The sequence below is a fragment of the Xiphophorus maculatus genome, chromosome 14 (assembly GCF_002775205.1).
Source record: "Xiphophorus maculatus strain JP 163 A chromosome 14, X_maculatus-5.0-male, whole genome shotgun sequence".
NCBI classification, from domain to species: Eukaryota; Metazoa; Chordata; class Actinopteri; order Cyprinodontiformes; family Poeciliidae; genus Xiphophorus; species Xiphophorus maculatus.
This window is the reverse complement of record NC_036456.1, coordinates 7,326,075-7,338,170: the sequence shown is the minus strand read 5'-3', so window position 1 is coordinate 7,338,170 and position 12,096 is coordinate 7,326,075.

Here is a 12,096-nt window from a genome sequence, read left to right as displayed (position 1 = left end):
GCTGCACTGCCTTTACATCTTTATTAATTCTTGTTTGCTTTGTACATTGCAGAGCGCTGTTATATATCAGGAGTTTCAGCCAATTGGGTGCACAACAAAGCAAGATAGCAAACCTAGACTTACTTTCTGAGGCCCGTTCTAGCAAACCTCGCAGCGCCGTAAAGAAGAAACGGATGCTGTTGTGGCGGATATGAACCAACTTTGTTTCCTAATAGTTATTCTGTGCAAAAAAAAAAAGATAAACAAAAAAACTGTGGAAAAACTCAGGTCATATAAATATGAGAGGTGGACTATATATGGTAGAGCATTTTAGGAAAGGAAGAGAGAGAGAGAGAGAGAGAGAGAGGTTTTTACAAATGCTCTTGTTATTATAGCTGTTTGCGTCAAAGAATGATTTCCATAAACTATAGGAGACATTGGTTTTTTATTGCTGCAGGCAAGTCAAAAAGTCCAGCATGCATTCTACTGTTACCATCCTTTGCCACCCCACGACAAAACATCCTTAAATCAGAACATTTTCCTCGTACAAAATGTCAGAAGAACACGCCACGTAGTGTGATCTGTATCAATAGAGAAAAAAGGCCAAATTCAAACAGTTCTCAATCCCTCCCTACAATATTTTCTGTTTTTTATATTTATTTAAAGACTTTAAAACCATTTGTGAGATCCCCAATATCCATCTTGCATTTAGGGAAAAATGCTTCATCCATTCTAAGTTTAAAGGTGAGCATCATGTCTAATGTGCGGTCTCTCACTTTGTTTTTCTCGCGTTATCCCAAATGTCTTCCCACATGTCAGTTATGAAAACAATCCAGCTCCTTCTCCCAGATCGCTCCTGGAGTCATTGTGACATCAGAACAATCACAAAATGCACCAATGGAAGCTTTCCCCTGAGAAAGAAACACCATGATGATTAAAAAGCATTCAGTGTCCTTTGTAATAAAATCTACAACCTGAAAATAACAGCATAACTAACAAGATAATTACTGGATATGTTGCCTTTAACCTAAAGAAGAAATTAAATTTTGCATGGTAAAATAAAATTAAAAAACATTTTTATAAAACTTTTGAAATGACTTTTAAAAGCTTTGTCAAGAGGTCCAGGGATAAAATCAAACTCATCAGTAATGATGGTTAAAACAGATGAAAGCCCTGATTTACAGTCAGTATGTTGTGTAATTCTCTATGTTCTAACATTATTAAGTATAACCGTAGCTTTATAGTGCAGTTCACTTTATTATCATAAATATATTCATCATGTTGTATATAGAATACTGGACGTGACAAAGTATTCAAATCAGAGAACTCCTTTGGGAAAAAGTATTTGTCTACCTTGGAAAAAGTTACATTTTAACTGTTTTAGACTTTGGTCCATTTTTTATGTTTCCTCTAGTTGTTTTGTTGGGGAAAATTATATGTGCTTTTAAAAAAATAAAGGTATATAGTTAAATATAATAAACATAACCCAATAAGCGCCCATGGATCAGCTGCACTGATCATAACTTTGCTTTTACATGATGAAATTAATCTGTTAAAAATAAGATTCATCCACCAAAAAAAAGTCTTGTAGCAAATTTTTTTTACCTTGATTTTGAATCAAATTTTTTGTAGATACCTAAAATGCCAGTCGAATTTCATAATATACCGTTGCATACATGTCTACATTTACTGCGCAATTTCATGTGTAAAAGTCAGATCAAAGCACAACTGAATGAAACGGTAACCAGTGAGTAAATGTATTGTTGTTTTATAAATATTGAAACATACAAATTTTGGTTTCTCTTTTTTTTTTTTTAGCTGTAGATCAAGCAGCACCTGCCATAAATCTTGATGCCCAAACTGTACGAAGATTCTCCTAAAAAGTCAGCAGCAATGTTCATCCACCTATTTGAGCTCAGTCTCCACGGTAACCAACTCTTACTGCATCATTTTTTAAATAATTTATCACAGGATCGATATGTAGTCAGTCCAGTTGTCTGGATGGAGGAATGTTTGGCACCAACTCTTCTAGCTCACATTCAGCTATAAACTAGCAACATTATCAGCCTCCTTAATGTCTGAGTGAACAAATTACATCAGGTACGTTGATTTTATGAATTTTATTCTAGCTGAACTGCAGCTAAACGTGATTTGAAAAGGGCCGATTCACCAAGGAGATCTGAGGACGGGAGTGTGTAGACTATCAGGTGGAAAACAAAACTGACAGAAAATATTTGTTTTTGAATGAGCCTAAGTGTTGCTGATCTGTCCTCACTCGCCAGTGAATAAAAACATTGCATATGTGAGGGATTTACGAGCCCTTCCAGTTAATCCCTCCCAACTCAAGCCGCCTCAAAATTGTACAAGTCAGACAGAACAACAACAAACTCTGCTGCGCTCAGAGAGTCTGCAGCCCATGCAGAGAGGAAGGGAAACTATGTGGAATGTTTAATGGCTTCCTGGACATGATGCATGTGTCTTACCTTTTGCTGCGCCTGTGGGATTTAGTTCTTTGCCTTTGAACTCGCTATTTTTATTAATTGACATGATTCATCACCGCTGCCCTTTCCAAGACGGAGCAAATTTATCCGGAGCAGGAAAGCTCCCGTCGAGCTCTTTCCAGGCGTCGACTCTTGTGGAAAATTATACAGTTTTCGGCCTTCTGTTCAGCTTACTAACTGAACATGAAAAAGGAGAGGCATCCATTGTGGTTGCGCTGACAAACGACAACATCCGAAAATTTTTCAGCAAGATTACCGAGGTCATCCGACAGAGCTGCGTTAGCCTCGCCTGAACAGCCCGTCTTCCCGCCTCTTCGACCGTGATAAACAAAAAGAAAAAAGAAAACGTGCCCCATCAAAATTACGCTATGGGTGAAATGAAGGGGAGATGGAATTTATTTATTTTCTTTAATCCGAAAGGGCAGCTTTTATTTGCTCCCTTTTGTTTGCCTGATTTACTTGTTGAACAATTTGCCGTCCGAAATGTCAACACAAAGAGGTTCTTAACAGTCGCCAGGCGACCAAACACGATGCTTTCCTGTTAAGATAAAAAAAAAGGCTGGTGGCGCTTTTTCTCATCAATTTGATGTAAATGTATCTGAAGATTGTTAACACGGGTGGATGAGTGAGTTGCCTGTTGGCGATATCCAGACTTACATGTTGTCTGTGTTCATGTCTTTGTTTTTTTTCTCTCTTTGGGCCATCCCAGACTTTTTTACTTGGCGCTGGTTTTACATGTCAGAGTGGACCGGTCTCCTCTCTCCACCAGGCGACTATTGGCCTTCTAACTTCTGGGACAATTTATTGTCCAGCAAAATTTATTGTGACAGGCCTATTAAAGCCATTTGTTTTATCCAAAACTACCTAATTCTTGGACATTTTTTGTTTATTTTAATTTGACATTTTTTTTGTTTGTTTTTACAAATTATGAGATTATGTGTAATCCCGTCATCCTCACATAAAACTAAAATGCCATCACTTCGTTCTCCCTTCTGGGACCACTGAGTAGAGCTCTGTTCATTAAGCTGTAAAGTGGACAGTTGATTTAAACCCTCTGTAAAATTATCCCGATTATTATTCATGACTTTCACTCCGTTTAATCATTTTGTCTGGAGCTTAGCCAGCTTTAAACAAGCCCTGATCTCTGGAGAGTAGCAATGAAATGGAATGAATTAGCCACAAAAGATTGTTGATTCACTGCAGGTCAATCCAAGCGTTGTTAAAGCAAAGTCTGGTCGTCGGCTGATGTGTTACCCACTATAATGTGCACTTTTACTGTTCCATGGAGGGACTTTGAGTAAATATGTGAAAATTAGGAGTAATATCGGAAATATTTCATGTTGGGTAAAATGCATTCTAAAAAGATGACCTTAATATTTATTGAATGCGGTTGTTTTGAAGGAGAGAGTCTAACCACAATGAGAAACAGTCTGGAAGCACTTTTCATCTGACATGTTTGCACTAAAAATCATTTTGGTTGATTTTTAGTGCAAAATAATTGTATATATACAATACGATTTATCTTATCGATTCATCTTATCGCATCGATACGATACTAGATGATCGTATTGTGAGAATTTTGATTAACCATTGTTGCAACAAATTTCAATTTTAGTATTTTTATTATTTTGACCACTATTTGTCCTATGAAAGCATCAGAATTCAAAATATTAATTAAATTGACTTACTGTGGGCAGTTTAGTGATATTAATCACATTTTTTCCCTCAAAGTGGTGTCTTGAAGAAGCCCGTTTCAAATGTGAATGTTTTTTAAGAGCAATATTTGTGTTTGTGGTTCTAACAATGCCATGTCAGGCAGTCACAGCCTTACAGTTACGTAGGAACTCATTGGGGTTTTTTAAATTGCAAATGTAATAAACAATATCACCACAAAATATCGTGATTACATTTTAAATTCATATCGCCCCCTCCCCCCCATAGGCTTTATGTAATATTTACATTTACTAAGAAATAGATATTTGTGTCTTTGTTAGATTAAAACTAGATTAACCAAAATTAACAGAAATAATCAATTGAAATGCATCACTTAGTGTCAAATGCAAATATATTAGTTTGTTTTTTGTGATAAACTGTTACAAGAAACCTAATTTATTAAAATTCACTTGTACTGTCTGGTGAATAGAATATGCTGATTTGAATTTCTGGAAAAAAAGGTTGGAGACACTGTGGTTTATTTTATTTATTTTTTTCTTCATTTAACTCAGGTCTTATGCATTGTGTTTTATTCCTGATATTTCCTTTTCTGGTCCTATTCTCAAATAACCACATGTGACAAAGAAACACACAAAAGTAATGGATAAATTCAACTATTCAGATGAAAGGTCCAATCTTACCTCAGGAGGTTTTATTTACCAAATCGGCAGCAGAGCACAGAAGGAGTTTCTGCTGAATTAGTTTCTTAAACCAAAAAGAGATAACAATATTGTACATTATTTGCTCTGGCTGAGCTCTTTTCTTTCTTCCTTTTATCAGCTTTCTTCATTCTCTTGTGTTTTTCGCATTTAAATTTAAACACATTTAAGTTCACATTCTTGTTAATTACGTAAATATTTAGTTATTTTTGTTTCCTCCATGTATTTTGGGGGTTTTACTTGGCATATCACATGCGGAGATGGACTCAACCATAATTTGTGGCCAAAATCCGATCTCTGAGTTTTGCAGATTTCAACCATCTCAGATATTCAAGAAATGCAGAAAGACATAAGAACAGGAATATTTAAAATTTTAAACAGCAAATATTTCAATAGCGTTACTGCCACGAACGCCGCATCATAAAACAAAATCTTAAATCTTAATTATTATAGCTGATGCTAGCATTTGATATAAGCAGGTAGCATGGTTAGCATTACAAAACTAAACACACCAAATCCTTTAAAAAGCCTGTTCCCCTCCTCGCCTGTGGTGACGCTGCAGTTAGAACCACTGAAGGAAACAACACATAAGCCTCTATAGAAGACAACTTCATTCATCAGTAATTGTAACAAAAAGCGGGGTAGCAATTTTAGAGGTTGTAGGATTTCTCTTTTGTCGTTGATACAAGACTTCGAGCCATTTCGCCCGCTAGCGTAAGACTAGCATGTTTTTTCTGGTTGTGTTTACCCAGAAGGTTACTTGATTGTGCAAAAAAAATGACACTATATACGTAGTACTGCCCCTTTAATACTTTTATGCCGTCTCTCTGAAGGGTCATAAAGGCATCATAAATTGCTGCATTATTAAAAAATAACACATGTAAACAATGCTTTTCTTAACCATTGTAAAGTAATACATTTAGAAACCGTGTATAAAAACTCATTAAATCACTGCTGTATGGATAATAAATGCAGGAAAAATATCACAGAAAACAACACCGAACCGACTGCTATCATTCACACTCGAATAGACGAGCAGCGTGTGGGAGCTGATCGCTATGGTAATGGGATTTTCTTTTTCACGTGAGCACAAAGTGAGCTGTGCAGTACCAGCTTTCACTGTAACACAGTGAATTATGGTAAATATTTTAAGAATGGAGCGGACGACAGCAGATATGAATTTATACCTACCGTAGTGACTTTGGGCTTGGTAAGAGGAGAGTGATGTGTAGTGGTGAGTGGCAGTTAATCTACATCCAGCACACTGAATCAAAAGTGACAAACATGCCCTTGGGCTCCTGATGAAATCCATTACAGCTGATAGTGCTAGTTATCTGCTTTACGAGGCCCAGTGTTAGTGAAATGCAAGAAGCTCCTTCTGAGCCCTTTTATAAATATTTATTGCCTTGTTCGACCAGTGACCTTGGCATCTGAGACAGATGTAACAATTCTGTGTGAAGCATTAAGTGGAGAGAAAAAAAACGTTGAAATGGGAATCTGACCGGGATCAATCTCTAGATGTGAATGTAATTTATCTGGCGGCTGTGAATAAATATCCCTGAGGCCCGATACCTCTTCCAGCGGCGCCTTGGTATGACTTTGGCTTGACCGGAAACTATTACAGCACCTTGCCAAGGTGTTTGTGCTGCACGAAGTTTGCATGTTGTCTAACAGCAACAACAAACTCCCATGTGTTTTATTGAAATCTTGTTTAAAATTTACAATAAGTTGTGCATAATGCGGCAGCAAAACTGGTGAAGGACCTTTTGGAGGCTACAAAAGATCTGAGACCAGGCTTGTTGCAATGAGAAGTAAATCAATTAATGGCATGGTCAATTAAAACATCAATAATATTTTAAAATGTCTTCTGGTTACAGTGTCAAATGTTTTTAGAATTTAAAGTTTGATGTTAGGGAAGGTGTTCTTCCATTGTTATGCTCTTACCACTATATTAATTGAAAATGTTCTCAAAACAACAATATTGTTGTTTATCGCAATAAGCTCTGGAACAATTTATCGTGAAGGGTCAACTTGAGACCATAGGACAGGAATTCATCTTCCAGCAGAAAAACAAACATAAAACCTGGTTACTTTAATCCTTATTTCTACTGACGGAAATACATTTTCCGCACTAGACCTTTTTATCATTGTCGCTTCAGCCAGTCTCTCAAAGCTTTAGCTCAGACCTACATACATACACATACAGAAAGAAACATATGTTTACAATCACAGAATACAAATAAAGACAGATATTTTTATCTGTGTCTGAAGTCAAATCAGACCAAAATTCTCTTTCTTTAGATTAGCGTGAATTTCCAAAATTATTTCTGTTTACTTAAAGCCGCAGTATGTATATGTGATGGTATTTTATGAGAGAAAATTATACATACAGTAGTACTGCCTCTTTAATACTTTTATGCAGTCTCTCCGCAGAATTTTATCTCTTAGATGCAAAATGATCTTAAATTATGAGTCAGACATTGTGAAAATATCAAGCTCCTTTGCATTCTCCCAGTGCTTCCAGTGCTAACTAGAGACAACAATTCAGAGCCAGGAGGAGGGTCTTACTGCTGTCAATCAACCCTCAAGCCCTGCTCTTTGCTATGCTGCAGCTAGCATAGCCTGTTGTGAATGCTTAGACTAGATAGCATGGCCACCCATGACGGTGAATAAACAGTTTTCCTGTAATGGTAAGTTGTTTCTCTGCCATTAGCACATTTGGCGGCGAGTACATGCGGTTGAGTGACGGCGCCAAAACCCTCCCCCTGAGTCGGATTGGTCAGGATCGGTGTGTTTCTTCAGACAGCAATATCAGCACAGAGAAGAGGTGGAGGAACTCAATCTTTTCAGATTATCTCCCTCACAACAATTTCAACCAATATGTATAAAAACCATACTTTTTCTAAAAGTTGCATGCTGCAGCTTTAATGCCAGAAAAGTTTGAGATTGAGATTTAGAGATTTTTTTGTAACTGTCTTCAAATATGTTTTTTTCCTTACTTCCCAGCCTTAATACTGTATAAATATTTGATTGTATTTTTGTCAGAAATTTCATTTATACATAACCTCTTAAGGTTTTTAATTTAACTCACATTTTAATATCGATTTCAGACTGATTATTGAGCTACTTATCAAAACTGATTGTGATGGGTTTCATTGTGCATTAAAATTATGTTCATTTGTTATGCAGGTAACAACAGACCTGAACATGAAAAAAAAGGACGGTATTTTGCTAATTTTGCCTTTTATTTTTTAGTGGATTTACTGCCTGAACACACATATGTAAAATAACAAAAGTTACATTGTAAACATGCCTAGTTGTGTGAATAAGAACAATAAATCACACAATGCTATCTGACTTTTACCTCATCATGGCACAAACACTGCAAATCATTTGGTTGGGGCTTTTATGTGCACAACCATTAAATTAGAATCCTGCTTGCCAGAATGATTTGCATATAAACTGCTGTTTGAAATACTTTTTTAGTTTGTCTTTGTTTCATCCGACTTTTGTTTGAATGTTTGGAAAAGGAAACACACACACCTGCATTCACACATGTAAGCATTTGCGGACCATCAACTTTCTGTTTCTGTGTTTCCACGGTTCCTGTAAATTCCTCACCGCCACATGAAGACAGTCTTCCTCTCCAAGCTGATGTTCTGTACGGGGTTGGGATTCCCAGAAAAATCACCACCAACCCTTAAAAAAAAAAAAGAAATACGGTGGAAAATTTTACATCAAAACTATAAATAACCAAAGACACAGACTCAACATTTAACGTTCAAGCAGCTGAAATAAGTTTCCTCTGTATGGTGGCTGGGCTCAGACTTAGCAACTGGATGAGGAGGAAATCGTTATCCTTATTAAACAATAATGGTCATTTTGTCGCTTTGTAAAATTTGTATCTTTGTAATTTTGGTCCACTCAAATCCCAATTAGAATAACACAGATTAAACCAACACTGCATTAATTTCAGTTCAATTCAACTAACTTTAATTTACTATAAAAGTAATGGCTCAAACTTTAGAGATAATAAAATCCGCATAAGTATTAATGAATACTTCACTCTGTCAGGATGATTTTGACATCTGACAATATTTTGCATTCCAGTCTGTTTGGGGTTTTTTTTGTTTTGTTTTTTTACTCAAATGCTAATTTATGACTCCAGTAAATAAAACCAACCTGCGGGAAGTGTTAGCTTAAAATGATCCTAACATCTCATACTCAGCGAGCCAAAATAATGAAGATTTCAGCTTTTGTTTTGTTTTTTAAAGTTAAAATCAACATGTTTCACTAACAATATGATGGAATTTTGCTGACATGCCCTCTCATATTAGTGAATGAGTTACTAGTTGTAAAAGAGTGAGTAGTAGCACAAGTAAGTGTGTTTGTATTATTAGTTAGGTTTTAAGTAACTAATTGTAAATAGATACTTACATAAAAAGTGAATACATAATTATGTTGGCAGTAAAAGTAAGGTTTTTTTATTTTAAACATTAGTAAAAAGGCATGTAAACCATATAAAATAGTAAGTCGCTAAAAATAGGAAGTTAATCAGTCATAGTGACTATAGTAACTAAAGTAATAGTAACTATGTGGTAGTAACTAAGTACATAGGAAGTGTACTTACTAACAGGGCTGCATTGCAAATGTTTGTTGGGTAAACTATGCTAACTAACTTGACAAACAATAGTCAATCGATTAAGTTTATTTGTACCGCACATTTCAGTAACAAGGCAGTTCAAAATAAGATAAGATAAATCTTTATTGTCATTGTCACAAGGACAACGAAATTTAAAAGGTGCCATCAGTCAGTGCATATGCTTAAAAACAAATATAACTGTCTCACAATGCTTCTCATCATAAATACTCTAGAATAAGAAGCCATAAAAACAGTCGACTATCGTGTCAACCAGTGACAAACGTTACATTTTGACGAGTGACATCATGAAAATCACCAATAGACGTCAAATATGTGGGTCAATGTTCCATTTCTAACTCTGTTAAAGGCAACTCTAAACAGCTTGGGGTTTTAACCTTGATTCAAAGGAACTCAGTGTTGCTTTTAAGTTAACACTGGCAATATGCATGTTGTTAAGAACAAGTAACTAAGCAAACTAAAACTCTGACTGTTGCAAATAGCAATGGTTGCAGCTGCATTTCTAACCCTCTGAATGTTGAGCGAGTGCCGTTTCATGTCACCATAAACCAGCCATGGGCAGCTGCTGCCTGTAAAATGTCCTACAGACCATAAACGTAGAATAATATGACGTTAAATCTTTCTTTCATTCCGTGTCTCACTGCTTGTCTCATAAGCACTAATGATTTGAGCCCTCAAGGAATAAATACTAGAGAAAAAAGTAATGCTGCACTGACATTTAGATGAACCTTTGATTTATGGGTGAATAGGCAGGTAGTGAATCCCCTTTCTTCCCCTTGAACACAAACGCATAATCAAAACTTGCTCCCTACACCCGTCTTTTCAGCTTTCACTCTTTTTTTTATGTATTTATTTTATTTTATAAAGAACATATATTATTTTGAACATATTAGTTGAAATAAGTGAAGCCTTAAACAGAAAAACAATATATTTTCTTCTAAACTTTAAAGGCGACCTATTACGCTTCCTTGAACAAGTTAGGCTATCTCTATTGGTAATGCAAAACAAATTCATTATATTTTTTTGCGTAAAATCATTTTCAGATAATGAGGCTTCGCCAGGTCAGTTCTGCCTAGTTTGAGCTGCTTTCACAGTGAGCTGTTTTAGAGCCTCTTGTCACTCTAATTTCAAATTGGCTGCGCCTGGCCGCGCCCCCACTTCAGTGTTTACACTTGCATTTTGCAAAATTGGCAGCAAACAGATGCACAATTGTACAACTGAAGAAGTGTTAACTCATGCTTGATCTACAGCTTTGCAGGGACAGTACCTTCCTTCAGGCCAAATCTCTTCGCTAGTCTTGCTGTATGATGTTGGTATTTAGTTCTAAAAATAGTCCGTTGTGAAGTGATGTTGCGCAAACTATTTTCTTTGGGACATTGCCAACAGATCCACCAGTGGATGGCGGTGTTCCACCATTCGTATCCCAGCCTACAGAGCGGAGGTTTGGATTTTGACGATCTTTGTGCCTCTGGTAAGGCACAGACCCACCAGTGCATGGGACAGTTTGCAAAGTCAGGATTTATTTGACAAATGTTTTCATTTCCTCATTTAGCGTATTAGCTCTCAATTAAAGCCAGAAACTTAGGGGGCCCATCTGGTGACATGGCAGAAAAAAGGCCACAACTTAATAACTCATGAGACTTGTTTAATTTGTGGCCACGAATTACTTTGTGGGAATGACTTTATTATAGCAAGTCGTTCAGTTGTGGCCACAAGATATTAAAACTGTGGACACAAATTTAACAAGTCATTCCAACAAAATATTTAGTCAGGGGCATTTTTTCCCCTCTCCCATATCACCAGACAGGTTCTGTAAAAACTACCTCAACTGAGAGTGCTTTTTTCTATTTTTGTGAAATTGAGGAAGTTATTTTCTAACGCAATACTTAGAACGTCGAAACATGGTTTCAAATTAAAATGAAGCCATGTAGATGTGTTCTTCGTGACTGGATACAAGACGTTCACTGAAGCCAGCAACGAAACACTTTGTTTTTCTGGCTGCCGCTGTAAACCTCACACAGCGGTAAAACCAGCTGACCAAACATACCTGTCTTTGAATAATGAAGTGAGTGGACCTCTGCTTTGGTCAGTTAGGGGCTGGCCTTGTTACGTAACGCGGTAGTGCTCACCGATTTTGACTTAATAATTGGGAGGTTTTTAGGAACAGCTGAATTTCTGGACATCAGCAAAACATGTACTTATTGAAGAAAGATACTCACAATGTTAGATCCTGCTGAAATTTACCATTTGGTTTAGAATTGATCTTTTCGATAAATAAATAGTCGATTGTGACATTCAAAACTCTAAATTAGGACTTTGGCCAGACATTTCATCTGCAGCTCTCAGGGGGGCACACATTCCTTTCCTATTCAAAGAAAAGCTTTTTAAAATGTCAATGGCAAACTTGAGAGGCAAGACGAAATAGAAAAGCTTTGATTGCATCTTCATCTTTATTTAAAAAGCTCTTACATAACTGTTCTTTTTTTTTTTAACTTACCTCTGACACTGAGTGGGTTTTCCAAAATCCCAGCTTGGGCTGTTAAATGAAGCATTTCTCCTAAGCTTTAAAAATAAATAAATAAAT